The sequence below is a fragment of the Anser anser genome (genome assembly GCF_964211835.1).
Source record: "Anser anser genome assembly, chromosome: 2".
NCBI lineage: Eukaryota > Metazoa > Chordata > Aves > Anseriformes > Anatidae > Anser > Anser anser.
Window position 1 is genome coordinate 84,592,563 of NC_139721.1, and position 23,722 is coordinate 84,616,284.

Below are 23,722 nucleotides of genomic sequence, written 5' to 3' on the forward strand. Positions count from 1 at the left end.
AGAAAGAAACTACATCTCCCATAAGGCAGTGGAAAATAAAAGAGAAAATAGAGTTTAGTGTTGAAATTCAATTTTTTAAAAGAGATGTCTTAGTTCCTTTCAAAGACAAAATACACTTAGATAGGTTGGACTGATCCTCAATATAACTGTTTGTTTTTCTTTATATCCAAATAATCTTATCACCTAATAAAAATAAATATAGTGAACTGTTCTGTTTTAAACCAACATGAAAACTGAAACATATATATATATATGTTTTGTAATACGTAAACTATTAATTGCAGTGTTTTGTAAATATGCTTAAGAAGGCCTTCAGATTTTATACAGCCTAATCAGCCAGGCTCTGGGGCATAACCAGAATCTGAAATATCATGAGGTGTCCCTTAACCCTAGGAATCTGAAGAAGTGAACTAAGGATGAAAGTGATGACAATACAACCCCCCAGTTTTTTTTATCCATCATCATTGAAAAGAGCAACCAAATCACATTTTGTGACTGGTTGATGAAATAGAGATCACAGGTCACAAAGATGACATAGTAACTGTCAAAAAAGTCAGAGGATATTAGATTACCTATTGCCCTATAAAGACAAAATAATTTATCTTTGATAAATTGCCTACTTCTTTTGTAATGAGTTAATGGCCACAAACTCATAGAAACATACTTAGAGGTTACTTTTTTTTTTTTTAATCAAGGTTGATTACATCAATTATGTAATCCTTTCTTTTTACTTTCTAATGTTGACACATTTTCTGTCATGACAGTAGCTCTCATTTCCACAGTTCCACACTCTCTGCATGGGTTATGATGGTGGGAGTAGCAGTTTTCTTTAGTAATACAGTACACAATGTTATGATCTGACAGTACGATACCTGCCTAATGTGAGCATGCTGTCATTTCTTTTGATCCCAAGGTGTCTTACTAGCTTCTAGCATCTTTCTGGGTGTTAGAAATTAATTCTAAGGAATGCAAGAGATTTTCAGTAGCCAACATCACATTAATTCATAACATATTCTGTGCTTTCAGTCAAAAAAGGCAGACAGAATCTACTTTAGATGTGCACTTGAGAACTCCACTGACTCTGCATTGGGGTAATATGCAGAGCTTGTGGCTTTAATTCAGATTGAAAGAAAAAAATTGAATTTTCCACTGACATATGACATATAACACAGTCTGACTATGTATTTAACTGATATGATCACAGAGCTGATCTAAAGCCTAAGTGCAAAATCAGGAACTGTACTGTGGCTGGCTGTTATCAGGTTAACTTTCTTCATAGCAGCTTGTATGATGCTGTGTTTTGGATTTGTGACTAAAGCAGTGGTGATAGCAATCCAGTGTTTTATTGCTGAACAGTGTTTGCACAGCTTCCATTTCCCAGTCTGGCCCCACAGTGAGTTGACTTGGGGTGGGCAAAGGAATGGGAGGGAACACAGCTGGGACAGGGATGTTCCATGCCATATGGCATTATGTTCAGCAATAAAAACTGAGCAGTAATCTTTCCAGAGCACCTATTGCTCGGGGAGTGGTTGGGCATCCGTCTGCTTGTTAGATATGGTGAGTGACTGCTTTTGTACCACTTTCTGTCTTTCTCTTTTTCTTTTTTCTTCTTCTTTTTCTTTTTCTTTTTCTTTTTTCTTCTTCTTTTTCTTTTTCTTTTCTTTTTCTTTTTCTTTTTCTTTTTCTTTTTCTTTTTCTTTTTCTTTTTCTTTTTCTTTTTCTTTTTCTTTTCTTTTTCTTTTTCTTTTTCTTTTTCTTTTTCTTTTTCTTTTTCTTTTTCTTTTTCTTTTTCTTTTTCTTTTTCTTTTTCTTTTTCTTTTTCTTTTTCTTTTTCTTTTTCTTTTTCTTTTTCTTTTTCTTTTTCTTTTTCTTTTTTTTTCTTTTTCTTTTTCTTTTTCTTTTTCTTTTTCTTTTTTTCTTTTTCTTTTTCTTTTTTTTTCTTTTTCTTTTTCTTTTTCTTTTTCTTTTTCTTTTTCTTTTTCTTTTTCTTTTTCTTTTTCTTTTTCTTTTTCTTTTTCTTTTTCTTTTTCTTTTTCTTTTTCTTTTTCTTTCTTTTTCTTTTTCTTTTTTTTCTTTTTCTTTCTTTTTCTTTTTCTTTTTCTTTTTCTTTTTCTTTTTCTTTTTCTTTTTCTTTTTCTTTTTCTTTTTCTTTTTCTTTTTCTTTTTCTTTTTCTTTTTCTTTTTCTTTTTCTTTTTCTTTTTCTTTTTCTTTTTCTTTTTCTTTTTCTTTTTTTTTCTTTTTTCTTTCTCTTCCTTTTTCTCTTTCTCTTCCTCTTTGTCTTTCTCTCTCTTTTTATTCCTTCCTTCATTTATTGAACTCTTTTAATCTCAACTCATGAGCTTTTCTTGCTTCTGCTCTTCTGACTCTGCTCTAGGGTGGGGAGGGGAGAACAAGAAGTTGGGTGGGTATTTAGTTTATGGTCAGGGTCCACCCACCACAGAAGCTATACAGTGATTTCTCATTTTACATAACTTTCCAGAACAGGTTGTTTGCATTTTAGTATTAACACAACAGAATTGTAAATTTACATATTGGCATTATCACATTCCAGACAGTAATTAAAACTTCAAATAGAAAATACCTTAAACTGAAAACCTGGTCTAAGCCATAAACACGAGTTACACCAACATTCAATATAAAGAATTGCATTACAGATCTAAACACCGTAAACCTAAAATTATCTGTCCCTTCCTCTTTCCATTGAAAATGATCCTTTTTTACACTTTCTTTTAAATGATATTCCCTTCACTTTTCCCGTACCTTCTGTTTCAGTGCTGTTTTCAGTGATGTACCTGTGTACACAAATATGGAATTTGCATCACTGAAACATAAGGCAGGAATGAAATGTCAATATTCTCTTTGTAACTGATGTTTTATTCCTACCATGTATTTCAATGGGTAGAGTAAATGTCAAATAAACAACAATTACACAATGAATACATGATATTTTATATATTTGGTGACTAAACAAGACAAAAAATATTCACTGAAGATATATTTTCATTGAAAGTATGACCCCCCCCCCAAAAAAAAAAAAATATTCTATACAAGCAAGAATATATTTAGTCTTAGTTAAAGGACTGTCAAATTTCACTTTGAATAAATTCAAGCCTAAATTCATTCAGTGTGACATTTAAGAAAGAGGGGATTGCTTAACCGAAGAACAAGGAAGTGAGGCAGGAGTTTTAATTTTTCTACATGGATTTTTAGTGCTGAAGGAAGACACTTAATTCACAATACTGGCAGCTAAAATCCTTTGCATTATCTATGGACTTGGTATGCATTGCTAACTCAGCTAATCTCCTATACAGCTCACAGCAATTTTGGTTAAATTTTGACCTCTGGAATCATTCTTGGAGCATCAAGGAAGCTGCCTATGTCTGTCCATTTTATGGCTTTCATGGTGATACAGAAAAAAAGAGATTTGTTATCATGATCTTCTGTGGATGTGCCTACTAACAAGTAGGATGAAACACCTGTGTCTCCTTGCATCCGCCACAAATAGTCACTCACTTTATCTTAGTCACTGGATATGAACATGAGACAAAACTGCTTCTGCAACAACCAAGCTACTGGATCCATCATATTGAAAACTCTAAGTAAACAGATAGTGAGGAAATATACATGAGTTCTAGACGGCTTGAAATGAACTAAAAGTTTTCTTCAGATATACAATGAAAAAGCAATGGACATTTTACTGTGGTACTTATTTTTGTAAATGGTGAAAATAGGAAGGTAAAACAACCAACTATCCCTTAAAATAAGGTTAATATAAGCCTAGATCATTAATCAAATTTGATTCTGCTAGTTTAATACACAAAATTGGCTTTAAAGAGCCATGTTACTCTCTGGAATGAACTACTTAATTTTAACATTTTACGTTTCTGCCTTTAAATTATGGTGTTGGCTTTTTTTGGTTGGTTGGTTGGTTGGTTGGTTGGTTGGCTGGTTATTTTTGGTTAGTTGGTTCATTGATTGGTTTATATTTCTCTTAGGCAAGTCCATGGAGACAATCCTCTAGAGATCAGCATTTTAAGCTTTTATTAATGACAGCTTCTACTAGGACACAAATCTTTTAGACCACATTTGTGAAAGAAGACTCACAAAATCAAGAAACAAACTAGGGATTTTTAGCGGTACTTGCAGAACAAGATGAGAAGATAACTGTTATAATACTGATATCCATTTAAGGTGATGTTGTCTACAATTATATACCTAATATTGGAAATTCTCTGTCCCAATTGTATGTTCATGTTCAAGTAATCAAAAATGTTTTCAGTTTTAGCTAAGCAATGTGATAAATTGCCCTTGCATGCATGTAAACCACAATTGATCATCTTCAGCCCCTGTTCATCAACTCTACTGATAATTCTAAAATATATTAAGTATCTACCACAATTTATAGTTTTGACAAAGAAAACAAACAGAAAAAAAAAAAAAAACAAAGCAAAACAGAAACAAAACGAAACAACAACAACAACAACAAAAAACACCATGGAACAAATGTATCTTTTTGACCTTTCCAAAACTTTAATATTCTCCTTCATATTGGTGATAAAAATTTATATGACTGTGCTAAGCTGTATTCATTTTTGTAGCAACAATGGACTTAGGATACAGTAGTTTTCCTGAACATAGCTGAAAATAGGTGTTTGTACACTTGGAAATGGTATATTCGAGCTCCTCATCACAATGGGGAGACATGTCATTGTTACACTGTCCTAGAGAGCCTGTAATTATTGCGTTTCAAAACCATTATGCTCATTATGTAAGAACATATTTTCTTTTTTGTTGTCATTACCTTGCTGATAATAAATGTTGAATTACTGGTACTAACGTCTTGTCTATTCTTGAAGCCAGTAGAAGCTCTTGTAGTGTAAACCAGTTTCTGGGAGTGTAAGGTAGAGATTTTATATCAGCATTGTTTTTATAAAGATTTTCTTAAATCCAGGTGAAAAATACTCTGATACCTGATACCTGATACCTGATGTTACATGGTTGTATGTAAATAATGTTGGTATTCTTGGGAAGACTTTTGTAATTTACATGAGATTACTCTCTGTGAGTAGTAAAATTAAGTTTAATTCATGACCATAACTCTGAGAAAAGCCTAATTCAAAACCACCTTTTTCAAACATCCATAGTTTTAGAGCTTGGAATCTGACTGTTAGTATCCTTCACTAGTAAAAGTAAGTATTCTTTTCACATTAAAGTGTTTGTTTGTGCATGAGTGAAAACTGTTTTAAGATTCTTTTAAAAATATTAACAGAATTTGATTTTGCCTCTTTGGTCACATCCTTTGATGACAGCATTTTTACCATTTCATTTAATTTGAATTTGCATTTTGACAATTTCATTTAATTTGAATTTCTTGAAGAATGAAGACATCATGTGCACTATAATCTTTATAATTCATTTGACAATTATATTTTTAGACAATATGTGAAATAAATATTTGAAATATGATGAAAACTGTACTTCCACACCCTAATTTTGTTCTGCTGAAAAAATTGGATGGTTACTTCCAACCAATTGGATGACTGGAGTAAGACATTGATCGATGATTTTACGTCTTTCATTTCATCCTAACAACACTTGTACAGTATATACCAAATTTTAGACAGGATATATATGGAGCAGCTTTCTCTACATCTTAACTCTAGTGAGTTTTCAAAGCACTCATGAGCATCTATTTTAGTATTGTAATTATGATTTATCAAAGTGATGGATACAAATGAAACTGCTGGGTAATGCTGAGCCCTGCAATTTTGTGAGTGATATTATAATGATGGATAGTGCTATTATTTAAGTGGAAAGGTTTGTGTGTTGGATGTCTCCACACCATTGGTATATGTAATGATTGTGCCACTGACACAGATATACGTCATTCGTCATGACTGGAACAGGTAAATTCTGTCAAGAGTTTCAGATTAAGAACATGCATTATAGGGCATTTGAATTAAGACATTAAACTACATGATCTGCCCCATTTTATCTCCAATAATTTCTATGGTTTAGGCTCCATATTAGCATTAGGTTAGGTGAAAGAGTTCAGAGAGTATGTGAATATTTGTGTACATCAAATTCTTGTTTTATAACAGTTGCAGTTCACACCTACTCTCTTGCTCCATTCTGTTTCACTGTGCACTCAGTGCACATATTCAAAATAGATGTCAGTAAAAAATAGCATATTTTGTTTGGTTTGCGGCCCAATCAATACCCTTAGATTTCTGCCTGTAGCTGTCACAACATAACTCAAAATGGAATCCGGAATCCATTTCACTGAGTCTAGTTTCTCATCTTTGCTGTAAAACTTTCTCATAGCCTCATTGCTTTCCTGCTTATACCTGAATGAATGCATACAATAACTCTTTCTTCTCAATATGTTCAGAAACATATTTTGCAAAATGTTTAAATTTCCTCCGCCTGACACCTTATGCAAAAGGTGTAAACTGTAGGTGTAACCACAAAAGGTGTAACTGCTACTGTTCTGATAGAGTGTATCATTCATGAAATATGAAGATGCATATCTTCAGTTTAGTCCAGCACAATTCTCTACTGTATTGCAAACCTGGGAAAGAGGGAAGAGGCTATAAATATTAAATAGGTAATGGAGGACGGGGGGAGCTAGCATGGTGGGGAAACACAGTTTTATATAAATAGGAGGATGTTAAAAAGTTTTAGAAGAGTACTTAACAGTCAGGTCTACTAAAACGTTGCTGGAGATCTTCCCAGATTTGTGAACAGTTGCATGTAGAGCTTTCTGAAAGATAGATAGGTATCATTTATAAGGTAGTTGGCACGACAAACCTTTCCTAGCAGCAAAATAATTAACTGTATATTTGTTAAATCTAATGACAAAGTAAATGGTCAAAAGTAATTTTTCTAGGAAAATCTGTTTCTCGACAGCATTTTTGCATGCTTATCACATTTTACTTATGCCAAAAATATTTTATCTTTTATCATAGAATGAATCATAGAATGGCTCGAGTTGGAAGGGACCTTAAAGATCATCTAGTTCCAATCTCCCTGCCATGGGCAGGAATGCCACCCACTAGATCACGTTTCCCAGAGTCCCATCCAACGTAATCTTGAATACCTCCAGGGATGGGGCATCAGAAACTTCTCTGGGAAACCTCTAAATCACCCCTCTCTTAGTTTTAAACCATTGTAGTGGGTTTAAGTGGCACGGTTTTGGTAGCAGGGGGGCCATAGGGGTGGCTTGTGCGAGAAGAGTCCAGAAGCTGCCCCATGTTAGATAAGGGCCCCACCGCTGGCCAGAGCTGGGCCAATAAGTGATGTTGTTTGTGCCTCTGTGAGATCATATTTAAGACAGGGAAAAAAAATGCTGGGGAACAGCAGCTGGGAGAGAGAGAGGAGTGAGAAACAGCCTTGCAGGCACCAAGGTCAGTGAAGAAGGAGGGGGAAAGGTGCTCCAGGCGCTGGAGCAGAAGTTCCCTGTGGCCTGTGGTGAGGGACATGGTGGAGCAGGCTGTCCCCCTGCAGCCCATGGAGTACCACTGTGGAGCAGATCTCCATGCTGCAGCCCGTGGAGGGGAGCCCACACAGGAGTAGGGGGCATGGCGGGAGCTGCCGCCCGTGGGGACCCTTGCTGGAGCAATTTTCTCCTGGGGGATGGACCCCATGGTACGGACACATATCTGTAGCAGTTCTTGAAAAGCTGCTGCCTGTGGAAAGCCCCCCAGGCTCAGTTCGGGAAGGACGGCATCCCATGGGAGGGACCCCACTTTGGAGCAGGGGACGAGAGTGACCAAGAAGGAGCGGTGGAGACAAAGTGCTATAGACTGACTGCATCCACCATTCCCCCATTCCCCTGCACCACTCAGGGGGAGGAGGTGGAAGTGGGTGGATGGGGGGAAGGCATTTTTGGTTTCTTTCCTTTGTTTCTCACTTCTCTAGCTTGTTAGTAATAGGCAATAAATCTTACTGTCTCCCTATTCTGAGTCTGTTTTGCCTGTCACAATAATTGTTGAGCGATCTCCCCGTCTTTATCTCAACCCTTGAGCCCTTTGCATCGTATTTTCTCCCCCTTCCTTTTTGAGGAGGGGGAGTGAGAGAGCAGCCATTGTGGAACTCAGCTGTCCACCCAAGTAAAACCGCCACAACCATTCCCCCTTTTTCTGTCATTATCTGCCTGAGCAAAAAGTTGCTCTCCATCTTTTTTATAAGCCCCCTTTAAGTACTGAAAAGTTGCAATATGGTCACCCTGGAGCCTTCTCTTCTTTAGGCCAAACATACTGAGCTCTCTCAGCCTTTCTTCACAGGAGAGGTGCTCCAGACCTCTGATCATCTTTGTGGCCCTCATCTAGACCCATTTTAAAGGCCCACATCCTTCTTGTGCTGGGGACCCCAAACCTGGATGCAGTACTGCAAGTGGGGCCTCACAAGGGCAGAGCAGAGGGAGAGAATTACCTCCCTCGACCTCACATCTGTTGATGCAGCCCAAGACACAGTTGCCCTTCTGGGCTGTAAGCCCATGAGTTCCTCTCCCAGTCTGTCCTCATGTCTGGATTGCCCCGACCCAGGTGCAGCACCTTGCACTTTGACTTGTTGAACCCCGTTAGGTTCACATGGGACCACTTCTCAAGCTTGTCCAAGTCCCTTTGGACAGCATCCCTTCCTTCTGTTGTATCGACTGCACCACTCATCTTTGTGTCATCTGCAAACTTGCTGAGGGTGCACTCAATCCCACTGTCTACGTCATTGATAAAGATAGTAAACAGCACTGGTCCCAGCACAGACCCTTGAGGAACACCACCCAACACCAGCCTCCACCTGGACATAGAGCCATCGACCACAACTCTCTGGGTGTGACCTTCAAGCCAATTCCTTATCCACTCATTTGTCCACACTTCAAATCCATATCTCATCAATTTGGAGATCAGGATGTCATGTGGGACTGTATCAAAGTCCTTACAGAAGGCCCAGTAGGTAACACTGGTCCATCTTCCCCTGTCAACTGATGCATCCACTCCATTATAGAAGGTCAACAGATCGGTCAGGCATGATTTGCCCTAGATGAAGCCATGCTGGCTGTCTTGGATCACCTCTTTGTCCCGCACGTGCCTTAACATTGCTTCCAGAAGGATCTGTTCTACGGTCTTCCCAGGCACAGAGGTGAGGCTCACCAGTATTTATTTCCCCAGGTCCTCCTTTCTACCCTTTTCAAAAATGGAAGTGAATTTTCCCTTTTTCCAGTCATTGGAAGACTTCAACTGACTGACAGGACTTTCAAGTATTGTGGAGAGAGGCTTTACAGCTACATTAGCCAGTTCCCTCAGGACCGTGGAAGGCATGTCTCCGGGCCCCATACACTTGTATCTGTTCAGTTTCATCAGGTGCTCTAAACCTGCTCTTTGCTTACAGTCGGAGGGACTTTGCTCCCCCAGCCCTCATCTTCAGGTTCAGGACTTGAGAGATGTGGGAAGCCTGAATGGCATTGAAGACTGAGGAAATGAAATTGTTGAGTATGTCAGCCTTCTCCATATCTGATATTAACATTTCTCCCTTGTTCATCAAATCTCTCTTTTGCTTGGCTTTTCTGGCCAACGTACCTATAGAATCCCTTCTTGTTATTCTTCACATCTCTTGCCAAGCTCAGCTCCATCTGTGTCTTGGTTTTCCTGATCCCATCCTTGTACATCCTGACATCATCCCTGTACCATTCCCAGACCACTTGTCCCTGCTTCCACTGCCTGTGCATTTTCTTCTTGCACCTCAGTTTGACCAACAGGTCCTTGCTCAGCCATCCCAGTTGTCTGCCCTCCCTGCCCGCTTTCTTACACAGGGGATGGAGAGTTCTTGTGCTCTATGGAAAACATCCTTAAAGAGGACTTTTTTTTAATTTTATTTATTTATTTGTAATAGGAATGGGACAATCTTCCTTTCATTAATTAATCTTTGCAACGGATCACATAACTGGGATCATACACCGTACTAGACAGATACGTCGGTCTGTTCAAAGCAGGGAAAAGGATGAGATACTGTTGGACTGACTCAACTGATATCTAAAAATAGCTAAAGTCACTCATCAATAAGTAACCTTTTTGTAAGAATTATGTACAGCAACTAACCTATTATATGCTTCAACTAACGTAAATAATTACTAAATAATTATATGCTTGTCTATCATCAAAGCCCACTGTTACTACCTAAACAAAACCTGCCCTTTTATTTTCCATATTTGATCCAGATTACTTCCTGAACTTATCTCATCAACCTGTAGCTGTTTCCTACATTTATTACTCATTTCTTCTCCATTACAAAGAGCAACATTTATGTATTACTTATGCCAAGATTTTTTTCCTTCAGTTTGTTTCTAGAAAATATTACCACATTTCTACTTCAGATGACCTTCCAGCTGTTTTCCAGTTATGGTAAAAATGAAATATATGCCCCTAAGATACCTTTTTGATTTCTCTTATTTTTTCTCCCTTCTTTTTCACACATGCTTCATTAGTATTCATTGCTTACTGTTAAAAATCATGCATAGACATGCAAAAGTGTTTGTCTTGATGACCAAATTTCTTGCACTTTTTTGCTAGTTTATACTGGAATCATGCTAGTTTGTTTTCCACAATATTCAGTACTACTTAACTAATCACAAGGTTTCTTACAGAAAAAAAATATATATATAAATATAAATAATGCATTTATGTATTATTAAGTGTGAGAAAATGAAGTAATGAAGTGTCTTTTGTTAAAAGTGTATAGCAGTGTCATTCTTGTTTGTGATACCCTACAGCCTCCAAAATCCTTGAAAAAGCTCTGTATTTCATCAGGAAAGGATCAACCTTCCCCACATTCCAGGGGGATCACCTGATCTTGTCTTTCCAAAGAAATATAATACAAAAGTAAAATATTTAAATGAAAAAGGCAACTGTCCATTCCAAGTTGTTACTCTCCTTATTTCAAAGATTCTGTTGCTCAGACCTTGTTCCTTATCCGCAGTATATATAAATTGTGTGCAAATGTATATAGAGTCCTGTAAGGTCGTTTAATTTGTGTCATTTTACATTTTTTACACAAATTGAACAGTACTTTCAAACTGTTAATTTCTTAATTAGAAAGTTGATTAGTTGATCAGTGATTAGATAGTTCACATCTACACAGGTTTCCCCACTTTTCCACAGTCTAAAATTGTGAAGAAATAAAACACACAAAACCTCAGTTTTGACATACCTTTTTTTCCTGTATGCTTAGATGGTTGCTTTGGGCATTCATACCACTTCTCCCACTTCTCCTGTAGCCCAGAAATATAAACCATGATTTTCAGAATTTGAATGCCTTCGAGATTTTTGTTCGTTTGTTTCTTTCTTTCTTTCTTTTCATTTCCAGCACAGTCTCTTCATACAGTTGATTAGCCTGTAGGTTTTTCTGGGCACTGTACTATGTCCTGGGCCCAGGACTACTTCCACTAGAACACTACCCCATTCATTTTTGACAGTATCAGCCTGTTAGCTAGACATATAATAGCAAAAAAATACCCTAGGATGCCTATTAGCCCTCAGAGTAAAGACACAAAGTTGACGTGTTAATTTTGCCTGCCAGTTTGCATCAGTTTATAATGAACGGATGTGATACATTGTGGTGACATAAAGACAAGCATCGGATCTTTCTATCAATAGACACTTAATTTGCTTTCTTAACAGTTTAACTGAACAGATCCTCCTTCTTCAGCGTGACAACGTGTGCACACACTCACTAAAGAACATGCTAGCAAAGCACAGAAAAAATGGGATACAAGAACATGTCTCTTATTTCAGTTCACATGAGATTCTGTTAGGGGCTTCCTAGCAAGAACAACATTGCAGGACATGACCTCTTTTATTAACTCTCCTATATTCTGTTTGGTGGTTGAGCTTTGCAAATGTATCATTGGTTCTTAAAGATGCATACTTTTGAAACATACTTTTTAAAATACAGCTACAAGTACATGTCCAGCTATATACATGGCAGCTAACCTTCTTTGGCATTTTTGCAACATCATTATCATTACATTTATAAGAACGTTTTTAGATTTGGCCTACTGTGATGTTTTGGCAAAGAGCAGAGTGCCTGTGTTGTGGGATCTGTTGTCCTTACAACAGGTAGACAAATCCCATCATAGGTACCACAATTCACATAACTTTCTCAGCTAGAGGCAGAACTGCACCTTCCAAAGGAGGCTGCAGCAGGATACACAATTGGCCAGCAATAGTATACGTTCTGTTTTCTGTGCTGTATACTCAGCATCTCCTGACTGATCTTTGCTGATCAGAAACCAACATTAATTGTAAAGGGGGAGGTTTATTCTGTGGATGGAGCCGGGCTAAAACAGTCATTTTTGTTGTTGTTGTTGGTGGTGGTGTTTTTCCTGACCTTTATTTTAATTAATGTGAAAGGATTGGGCTGTCTTTTGTTGTTGTTGTTTGTTCTGTTTTGTTTTTCACTGAATGGCTTTCCTAGCTTGGAATCCACTAAAGCCTAGCATCATTTTCCCTTGAGCACAAAACTTTTATGAAGTCCAGCCAAACTCACTATGTCATTGTCTCAAGTCTCTGACAGTTCACAACATTGTCTCTAGACTTTTTTCTCTTTGATGTAATTATAAGAACCTATCATATTACCACTAAGGCCTTTGACTGTGAATAATTTTATTTGGTTTGTAACCTTTATTTGTCTTGTGCTTGCAAGCTTTTAATAGACTGTATACTCTTGTTTTCTTGTCTGTTCTTATTTTTCATTTCCAGTCTCATTTATCTTCCGACATCTACTTACTTCAGTGCCTCCTTTTTCCTATTTATTATCTTCATTCTTCTGCAGAATATTGCCTCCCTTTTATTCTATGTTAATGCATTAAATACTGTGACACTGTGGATTTGGGAGATTTACTGCAAGTAATCTGGGGCGGGGGGGAGAAGGGGATGTCAAAAAAAGACATGAATTATAATCAGTCACTTTATTTTCATACCTCAGTTTCTTCAGAGTGAAGAATTAGGGATTCAGTCACCAAACATTCCCATCCATTGCCCATTGTTCAGTTAGGGCCAGACTTATAGGCATGGCTGAAGTTGAACAGCACATGAACCTCACTAAGATTAATTCTGTGAGCTGCAATGATGGCATAATGCAGCTAATATTTCTCTGCCATCCAAAACATGTTTCCTTGAATTCTAGTTATCACACAGTGCCTCTTCCTGGGACAGATTTGCCCATCCTTTTAAAAGAGCATAGTTTAAAACAACTGCCACAAAAATACTTATTGTAAGACCAAGTTCCTTGTCCTATACAATTATCCTCTTTAAGCTGTAGCATAACCATTCTGATAATGAAAATAAAAATTTAGAACAATAGTAATAGTGGCAATATATTATCAAGAACTAAAATATTTTAATTATTTTAAAATTTCATATATGTAGTATGTCATAAGATATAAATAAAATATTAATAAAATATTACGTAATATAGACTTCTGTATCTCTATTTAGCAACAGAGACATTTCAGCTAAGTGGCAATTATTGAAATATAGAGTGAAATATAAATTGATTGGTGTGTTTCTTCCAACAGCATGAATGCATTTATATTTTCATATTGCCATCTGTATAGCATTAACCATATTAAATACTGAATAATTCTAAAAATTAGGCTGTTTTTAGTATTTAAATATATGCAAAGGATTGTGCAATGAAAAAAATTCATTGAAAATAGAAACCTCTTTAAAATGGAGTATAAGTACTTAATTTTGACTATTTTAAGAATGTTAGCAATGGTTCTCCAAACGTATAGACATTCTGGGGTGGGTAGAATGTAATGGACAAGAAACTCTCTTGTTCAGAATCCATCTTCCATATTAGACACAAATGCAGGATGTCTCCGTTCTAGTTGAATTATTTGCTACTGGGTTATAAAGGTGAGCTTAGCAGTACCATCAGCCATATCAGTGAAGGAATATGACTGTTTAGCTCTTTTAGATGGCAGACATAACTATGACTAGCTAGATTCTTCCAAGAAGAATAGGTTTTCCAACTTGAGAGCTAGTCCCTGGTGTTCTTTTTCTCAGTACTCACTGGGTCACAGTCTTTAACAGAGGATTATTATTATTATTATTATTTCTTCCCCTGTTGTGGTCAAATTGTTAAACAGTATACCTGACACCAACATAAAAAATAGTGCAATATGGCTGCAAAAAATCATGACTGACTAGAAAAAAACAGGGGCAGGGTACTTATGATTTTTTGGATCATTTCAGCCAAGTAATATTTTTAACCAATTTACTCCAACATTTGTGATATTTTCCAAATCATTTATCCATAAATTGTAGCTTGGATCAAACCAATAAATATCTAGAGATCCCAACTCTACCTTAAATTTTGGGAACAGTATTTTGTTAGCTTTGTGAACATTCCTAAGCTGCTGCCACATTTCCTCTCCCCTTTCTTCTCATGTATGATATTTCATTCCACAGAATACTAATGGCTTTCCTTGTAAAGTAGGCCAGAAAGGATTGCAATTAGTTCCTCCCAGAAGTTACAGATTGTCAGTAAATAAATAGATCCTGGAGTCCTGGAAGAAGTCTCAAAAGATCATCCCGTTTATCCCATTGTCTCAAGGAATACTCATCTGCAAACTAGTGAATTCTGACAGATGTTTGCATAGCCTATTCTTACTGCTTCCAAGATTTTCCAGATGCCTAACCTGTAATAACCTGTAGCCTCCCTCTGTAAATCTGCAATTCACCATGAATACAGAGAAAATATTCTTTCAGATTTAAAAACTATTATCACCCCCTTGATCCTCAAATACTCACTTTTGGTTAGCTTATTCAGTCTTCTGGGTAAAACACATTTTCTGCATTTATTTCGATTCTTTCTAGTCACTGTCCTTTGGACAACACCAAAGCAACTCATACTTTTCTAAAATCTAATCTAATCTACTTCTGAAGAGTATATACTTCTTCTTTATGCTTTCCCATGCTATTGTTGCCTTTTCTACCAATACCATGATACCTCTTTGGCTTGAGGTCCACTGTAGCTCCTGGCCGCTACCTAACCAGCTGATGTCTCATATATTTATGCAGCTACTTAATCCTACTAACATATGGTACTTTGTACTTTTCCCTCTTGAATTTCATCTTAGGTTTTTCACTCCGTTGCTTCCATTTGTCAAGATAGTTTGAATTCTGTTCCTGTCCTTCAATATACTTGCTGTCTTTCCTTCCTTGGTATTGTTTGCAAATTTAATTAGCACACCCTCTATTGTCAATTTCCTCTTCTAGCCCCAGTCCTGTGGATTTCACTCCACATGCCTGAAAGCAGAAAGTAAACACTAAAAATATTTCTAAATTATCTCCTGTGGCCAATTATATTCCTAGCATGATATTAATGCATATTGAGGTCAAAGATGGAGAATATAAATGAACAACTTAGGCACTTAAATTATGTTATAGTATTACACAGAGGGCACTTATAAATACTGGATAATATTAGAAATTTATAATGCAACCTTATACCAGTACAACAAGTAAGACTACATTACATTATCTCTATTTCTGAACTTATTAAGAATCAAGTTATATTCTAAACAAACATTCATAAAAATTCATGTCCTTTCATCATTGTTTGAAATTGTTTAGTGTGAGTTTAAGATATAACTTTCTATCATTTAGTTCCAGGAGAACATTCAGTATTTATCATGTCACACTTTCCATAACAGTGAGTAAGTGAATAAAAAGATGAATTTTCAAAATTGATGGAAATGGCAAAGAAATTTAGAAATAAGTAGACATTTTTATTATTAGAAGGTATCTAATCTTTCAACTGTTTGTTTACATCACAACCATATTGATACTCTAAATACGATGATTTTATTTATTTATTTATTTTTTACTTGCTGTTTATTTCAGTTCTCACATGAATCCCATATGCTTTAAAATTGCAAATATATGTGCATATAATCAGAGATAGCTCTAGTATCAGTATCTTCTGTCTGAGAGTAGCCAGGGCCCTACTCACAGAGAAATATAGGAGAATTAGAGTAGTGGTAACTAATGGAGTCATCTGATCTTAAAGAAAACTTTTTCTTCCCCATCAGTTTGAGGGTGGTATTTCTTCGAAGCATAAGGGATTATAGCTCTTTCTAATTTTATCTAAAAGAACTGTGGATGTCCTCATCCATATAAATGTCTAATCCTTTTCTCAGATCCTAATAAGATCTTGGCTTTCATGATAAGCAGTGATGATCTATTCCAAAGCATTTATGCACTTCTTATTTGTCATTTCTCATGGCAGAGCACCATTGACTGTCATTTTACAGCCAACGAAAAGATTCTTCTCTATTTTATCCTACCTGCTTAAAGCCTGTCTAATGATCCTTGTCAGTTTTTATCCAAGGGGACTTCATTGCTTAAGTGAAACATCATATAATCCAGACACTGAACAACTATCCTGTGCTCCATAAAACCAGGCCCTTCTTTCTTCTGACACCTTTCTAGTACAATTCAGTTCCTAGTCTTTGCCTAGTTTGCCATGCCATAAGAACGATCTTTAACAGCAAATATAATGATGCGGCAATTATGACTGTCCTAGCTAGTCTACCCAAAGGTAAGGAATGTTATCCAGCTTTTATGAATAATTTCTTATTATAGGAAAATAATACTACAGTTTAATAAAATTATCTTTGGATATCCTTCAATACATCTTGCTAGTTCTTCATACCTCTTTTTTTCTTCATAGATAATCTAGAGCTCCATTATAGATAAAAGTATAGTCTATGAGATTTTCATCAACCATATGCTGAAATGTGATTTGGTAGATTTATTTAGCCATGTAATTCCTTTCGTATGTCGTTACAAGAATTTTAAGTAGCTATGTGCCGAGTAACTTTGGAGGACATCCAGATGACAAGCTGTTTCACCATATTTTATTCAAGATGTTTGAACTTCATAACCATAAAAAATAATAAAATAAAATAAAATAAAATAAAATAAAATAATAAAATAAAATAAAATAAAATAAAATAAATAAAATAAAATAAAATAAAATAAAATAATAAAATAAAATAAAATAAAATAAAATAAAATAAAATAAAATAAAATAAATAAAATAAAATAAAATAAAATAATAAAATAAAATAAAATAAAATAAAATAAAATAAAATAAAATAAAATAAAATAAAATAAAATAAAATAAAATAAAATAAAATAAAAATAACCCACACACTGGAAGAAAATTTTGCAGGAGAACTTTTTATATTGCCTCCACTATTTCCTTCTTTTCATTTGCCAATATGCAAATAGAGTCATAAGAGCCTTTACTACAAGGAAATACCTGTATTTAAACAATAAACACAACTGGAAAAGGGAGATCGGTGTAAAAAATACAAAACTAAATAAATAAGCCACATTTTTCTAAACCTCAGAAAATTTGTTTTAATAGAGAAACATGTAAATGTTTTCAAGCATGTAACCCTTCCTATTTAGAAATGAACTGCATTCATCTGAAGTCATAGAAACAGCAGTGGATAGAGTGAATGTGCATGAACTACCACAAGGAAGTGTATATTAGATGCAACATGGTGTCTCAGCTCCTGCCCTGACAAAGTATTGCAACAAAGAGCCACAGCCTTCAGAACGTGGTATTACCAATGACCTCGGCAAATTTACAGATATCCCAGAGGGGAAAAGAAGTAATCAATTGATTGTCACAGAACCTGAGTGAGTCATCTTTCCATCTTCAATAAAGACGGATGAATTGAAGTACTTGCACAGTGGCTCTGATGGATATGACAGGAAAATGACATTCTGATTAATAAAAAGAAAAAAAATCAGGTCTGTTGAAGTAACTACTGAACACCTCTTTCAGAAAATGCTAACAAAAAATCCTCCAAAATGCTAACAGTTGTTATGAGCATCCAAGAAGGTACTTGGAAGAGTAATTTTCCCTACTGTGCGATTTCCAACTCCTTCAAATTACTTCAGGTATTCCAGTCTACTTTTTAGCCCAACCACACAGCAACAACAACAATGTATGTATTTTTTAATTTATAAACATAGGCTTTTATACAAAGTTATTTCACTTCTTGTGCAAAGGGGATAACTTTCACTATTTCCACCTTCAACAACTCACTGTGGCTACTCTTATTTCCAAATGTGGTTACTCAGTAACCACAGTTTTGTACGTTTTCTTATTTGTGACTTCATTTCAAAGATTCATTCATTCCATTTATTTCCACCACTATCTTTAAATTTCTGTAGCATACTAACTGAATTGAAGCTCATTTCAAAATTAACTACTGTGTTTAAAACCTTAGCAAATGTCATGAAAAAATTAATGTAGATTAAAATTTTAAATATATTTCCGTACATGTATATGGTTATAAGCTGCACCACATTAAAGACCTTCACAGAAACCACTTCAATTTACATTATTTTTTTAATGCCATCAGATATTAAAAATATAATTATCTTTATAATTCAAAACTATCACTTTTAGGGTTTATAGATCCTCTTTAACAGAATTTTGCAATTTTATTCCAAGGAAATGAGATGGACTTCATAGATTCCAGTTTTTGTTTGTTTTGTTTCATTTCTTTCAAGGCTTTAGTAAACATTGTTTGAGTGAAAACTTTTCCATTGTTACATAGTACACAATTTCATAAATATGAGTATGTAAGCATGTACAGTCATGGATATCTTCAAATAAAAAGAAATTCATAATCTCTAAGTGAGAAAATGTAAAGTTGTTTGGTTTTATGGAATCTTCAGAGGTAGAATAGAAGGCCAGAATGTAGATAAGGAATGGCATCAGCAACTACAATGACACTGCTTCACTAAATGTACCACATCCTTAAACCAAGAATAGAGAAACAATTTTTTTTTCTTCTCATGGACTAAAAACTGGGGAGATATCCATTTTATCACTGCTTAGTCAACTGAAATATTCTTTCTTGTTAGACTCTGTGCAATGCTTTAACTTAAACTTGATATCCCCATATTAAAAAAAAAAAAAAAAAAAAAAAAAAGATAAGCATATAATGTTGATTTTGCATATTTTTAAAAATGGCTAAAGTAGCAGATAAATAATGAAGACAGTCAGAAGGCAGGCTTTCAGACTCAAAAGGACAAAAATAGGTGAAAGAGGAATATTACATCTCTCTTTCATACTTACCGCCTGTCACAGCACAGCTCTTACCTTAAATTGTTCTGGCTTATTTTCCTGTCATTATGATGCGTATCCTCCAGAAACACCAGAAAAGCTTTGCCAGGGTACTGAAAGCATCTAAAGACTGCCAAATCAGTGTGAACGTACAGCTGGCAATGGTGGCTCTCCTACAGCATCTCCTGCAAAGGATGAAAATGTGCCATTGAGTTTTCCAGATGAGGATGTCTGATGAAAATCTCCTTTCTTATATCTTGTATACCATCTCTCTATGCCATATCACTATTCAAGTTGTCATTTTTCCTACTTTGGATCAACAGAAGAGATGTGTATCAAAACATGACTTTACTTGTATACACTAATCGCTATGTGTGCCCCATAGTTGCCATTATGCCATACTCTGCTGTGCAAGAAAAGGAATACCAGAGCTTTGTTGGCCTCACAGAATGGGAAAACTGTTTTCACTACTGTAAGTAACTACTGAAAAACAGCAGTCACAGAAGTCCCTTCTACATCCCGAAGCTGAAAAATTACAGAAAGCAATCTGTAGCAAGTACTCATTGTAAGCTATGAAAAGGCATAAAAATTAGGTTGTAAATGCCAAGGAATAGAAAAAGTCTGAAATACTTTGATAATGTGTGTGTGCATGTGTGTGCACATATGAATGAAGCAACAACAAGTAGATAGATAGTAAGCTATGATACTATTTCAGGTTTTAAGCTCTGACTTTGATCTATTGCCTTGTCTGGAATAACCAGTTTATTCATATGAACATCACTGTGGCTTAAGATAATCATTTCAGAAATAAATAAAAATAAAATAATAAAATAAAATAAAATAAAATAAAATAAAATAAAATAATAAAATAAAATAAAATAAAATAAAATAAAATAAAATAAAATAAATAAAATAAAATAAAATAAAATAAATAACATAACATAACATAACAAAATAAAATAAAATAAAATAAAATAAATAACATAACATAACAAAATAAAATAAAATATTTTTTCAACAGCTATAGGAAAAGAAAAAGAGAACAAATAACATGCATGCACATAGACCCTGTGTTTGCTTAAAAGATGCTAGCTTGGGTAAGGTGAAAAACAGATCTTCTACAAGGATTACCTTCTTTATGAGACAGAAACCTCAAGAGAAGATGATGTAATGATGATGTAAATTCTTTTTCCTCCCTTGCTGAAGAGTTTTCCCAAAAGTACACGTGATGCAGCATCTGCCCTATTATCCATCCTTATGTGTTCAGAAGCATTTTTACATGACACTAAATCCACTAAAGAAACGGGCTTAAGGTCTGAGTACAGGCTTCATGGCTATCATTTCTTATGGTGCAAGATGTGTAACAGGGAAATTACAGGAGTTTTTCCTTCCACAACTAGACAGGATTTACAGAGCATAAATGAGTATAATCCCATAGTTCTGATTTTTCTTCCTTCTACAGATAAGCACATACAGCTATGTTCTTGGTCTCTCTGCATTCTAATGATATAACAATTAAGCAAAATAGGCATAGAATCAGAATGATTTTTTCACTGAGTCATCATCTTAGTGACATACGCAGACTGAAATTAAACTTTCAAAGAACTCAGTGTGACCATGCTATTATTATTAAATCTTTCACATCTCTTGCTATTTTCATTGTCTAGACTTCAATCTTTTTTGTCCTTAGTCAACTTTGACAGAATCACAGAATTGTAGGGGTTGGAAGGGACGTCGAGAGATCATTGGGTCCAACCCCCCTGCCAAAGCAGGTTCCTTAGAGCAGGCTGCCCAGGTAGGCTTACAGATGGGCCTTGAATATCTCCAGAGAAGCAGACTCCACAACCTCCCTGAGCAGCCTATTCCAGTGCTCCGTCACCCTCATCGTGAAGAAGTTCTTTCGCATGTAACTTTGACTGAAGGCATTGAAATAAAGTCAATTTTCTTCCATTTACCTCATAATATATGGAATAGTTTTAAAACACAAGTTATGTGTAACCAATTGATTGTAAAACATTTTTGAAGCATAAAAGGTAATTTTAAAGGGAAATATTGATTAACATCAATTTTATTTAGCTATATTTCAGCATAAAAATACTGAGGCTGATATGTCTTATCCTTTCTTTAGGCTGTATTGCTGGGCTAAGAATAAAGTGCAGAGGCTTTACGCAAAGCCTGAATCTCTGGGTGCAAAGAGAATCTTAATATGACTGCTTCTACAGCCCAAGTAAAACTCTGTTGACAATGATATGTGGTCACAAACTGAACAGCCTGGATATGTCCGTAAGTATCCTTTTTGCCTACCTTTTAATATGTAGTACAGGGATTCACAGTCCAAATAATTAAGCTGTATACCATTTACCTCCAACACTAAACCCCCATTTTGACACTTTTATGTCCTCTGCCTCCCCAGTGCTTTCACTATAAATTTTACTTTGACAGCTGAGGGTACTTAGTCTAACCTTCTCTTGAGCACTCATCTCTCCAGTTACCTGTATCTAGCTCCCATATAACTGTCAGCACCTGCCTTATAAGCATTTGTAGTATGGATAGGATTGCTTGTGCTGCATAGTAATCTTAAGCTGGAAAGGAGGCTTTTCATTGGTTGCCCTGAAAGCCTGACCACCTCTTTTTGTCATGAGTCTCCTCTTACAGAATTATTTTTCCTTCCTTACACAGCTTCTTTTTCTATCAGCGTAGTACTTTTTTTCAGTGCAACACACTGTCTTTAACCCCCACCCCCCACTGCCATTAAAATATTTCTGATTTCAAAAATCCTTCCTCCCATGCCCTTTACTCACCCTTTTTTGCTTGCTTGAAGAGAATTATATGCACCTAAAGTTTTTCCTGAGATTGGCAAATGCACGATTAGTAATCATGAATCTCTGATGTCTCAGTTGCCTAACCAGTGAGTACTGGCTTACCCCATCATATACTGATAGCTGAACAACCAAAATAGAATGACCACTATTCTCCTGGCCCTCTGGTTGGTTTTCAGTTTATTGATGGTTTTTGAAGTAAGAAGAGTCAGGCTAGCCAAAAAAATTGCTTAACTATTGTTCAAAGCTTGTGGACTGTATGTTTCACATCACATACATCTGATGAAGAACATAATGCTCCCCTCTGATGGCATTCTGCTTATTTTTCTGCCAATTATCTTTCATTTGCAAGCAGACCAATTTTCTTTCATTTATTCATTCCTCACATTTCTTTCACTAACCCATTGGGCAGCATGAAGGAGGCTGGAGTGGATCCAAAAATGTTTTAGTATCTGTAAATACTGAACTACAATGCTAACCCTTAGCTAACCCAGGAAGCTAAGTAAAACCCCTAAAATTAAATTAAGTATACAAGCTCCCTATACACTGTTAGACAAAAGTTAAGCTTCAGAGCATGAAGTACAACAGCTAGCAAGCTGAGTAGGAAACACAGCTAGATAAGGCAACTGAAGGATAAGAGTATATCTTAAACTTACTCCTCCCACAACTTAGATTTTCAGTTTTCTTTGTAAAGTCAAGTAAATTCTTTATTTCAAGGACTTTAACTTTGGAAAGAAAGAGCTATTGTACATTTTCTGAGAAGAGGAAAAAAAATAATGAAGGAGCTGGCCATGACAGTAATGCTAATCTCGTTCATTGTTTTGCAGTCAAGTGTTTAGATCATTTACCTGGATGGCTTAGGAAGAAATCTGTCCTTCCTCTGCCAGTGTAAAAAAGCTATTCTTGCGCAGAGTTATTTAATCCTAGCTTTTAATGGGCTATGCTCTTAACTGAATAGGCATACTCCTTCCTCCAGTTAAAGCTGTGCTATAGCTCTGTTATGTTTCTGCATGTATTTATTAAATGAGAAGGTGAAGATTCATTAGAACACAGGGAGAGCAGGAGTAATTGTGTCTTCAACCTAGTGATTAAGGTGCTCACGTGGGAGGGGGAAAGGAGAGTCTGGTTCCAGACCCAGCTCTACTCTCATTATGTGCACTAAATTAAACACGCCTTGAATTCCTTGACTCTGAGACAAAATGACAAGGCATGCACTACATTCATATTACTAAGCCAGGTCTCCTTTTCTGCATAGCTGCTCTCCAGCTGGGTGGCCATCAGCATGTACCAGTGCCTGGGCTTTTTCCTCCCCCAGTGCAGGACTTTGCACTTCTCCTGTTGAACTTCATGAGGTTCCTGTCAGACCATTTCTCCAGTCTGTCCAGGTCCCTCTGGTCCCTCCCACAACCTTCTGGTCTATCCACCACTCCTCCCCATTTTGTGTCATCAAGAAAACTCGCTGAGAGTAAGATCCACCCCATCATCCAGCACATGCATGCTGTGGATAGACCCAGTATTGGACCCAGTACTGACCCCTGGGGTACACCACTAGCCTCCAACTAGACTTTGCACCAATGACCACCACCCTCTGGGCTTGTCTGTTCAGCAAATTTTCAATCCACCTCATTGTCTCCCCATCCAGCCCATACATCAACAGCTTGTTTATGAGTATCTTATGATGATAGATTCCAGTGCTGCCATTGTTTGATTTATTACTACTAATTAAGATGTAGCATTTAAGTATTTT

General features: G+C 35.9%; 1 long non-coding RNA gene across 1 annotated transcript in view; it reads right to left on the bottom strand.

The window, feature by feature from the left end:
• Positions 1–2,244: 2,244 nt before the first annotated feature.
• The window catches only part of LOC310895430, a 40,493-nt gene continuing 19,015 nt past the window's right edge, over positions 2,245–23,722 (bottom strand). Inside the window, exons 2-3 of the long non-coding RNA XR_014580682.1 lie at positions 19,193–19,341; positions 2,245–2,371 (exon numbers count right to left, since the gene is read on the bottom strand). This is a non-coding gene — a long non-coding RNA (uncharacterized lncRNA). The remainder of the gene's footprint in view (positions 2,372–19,192; positions 19,342–23,722) is intronic.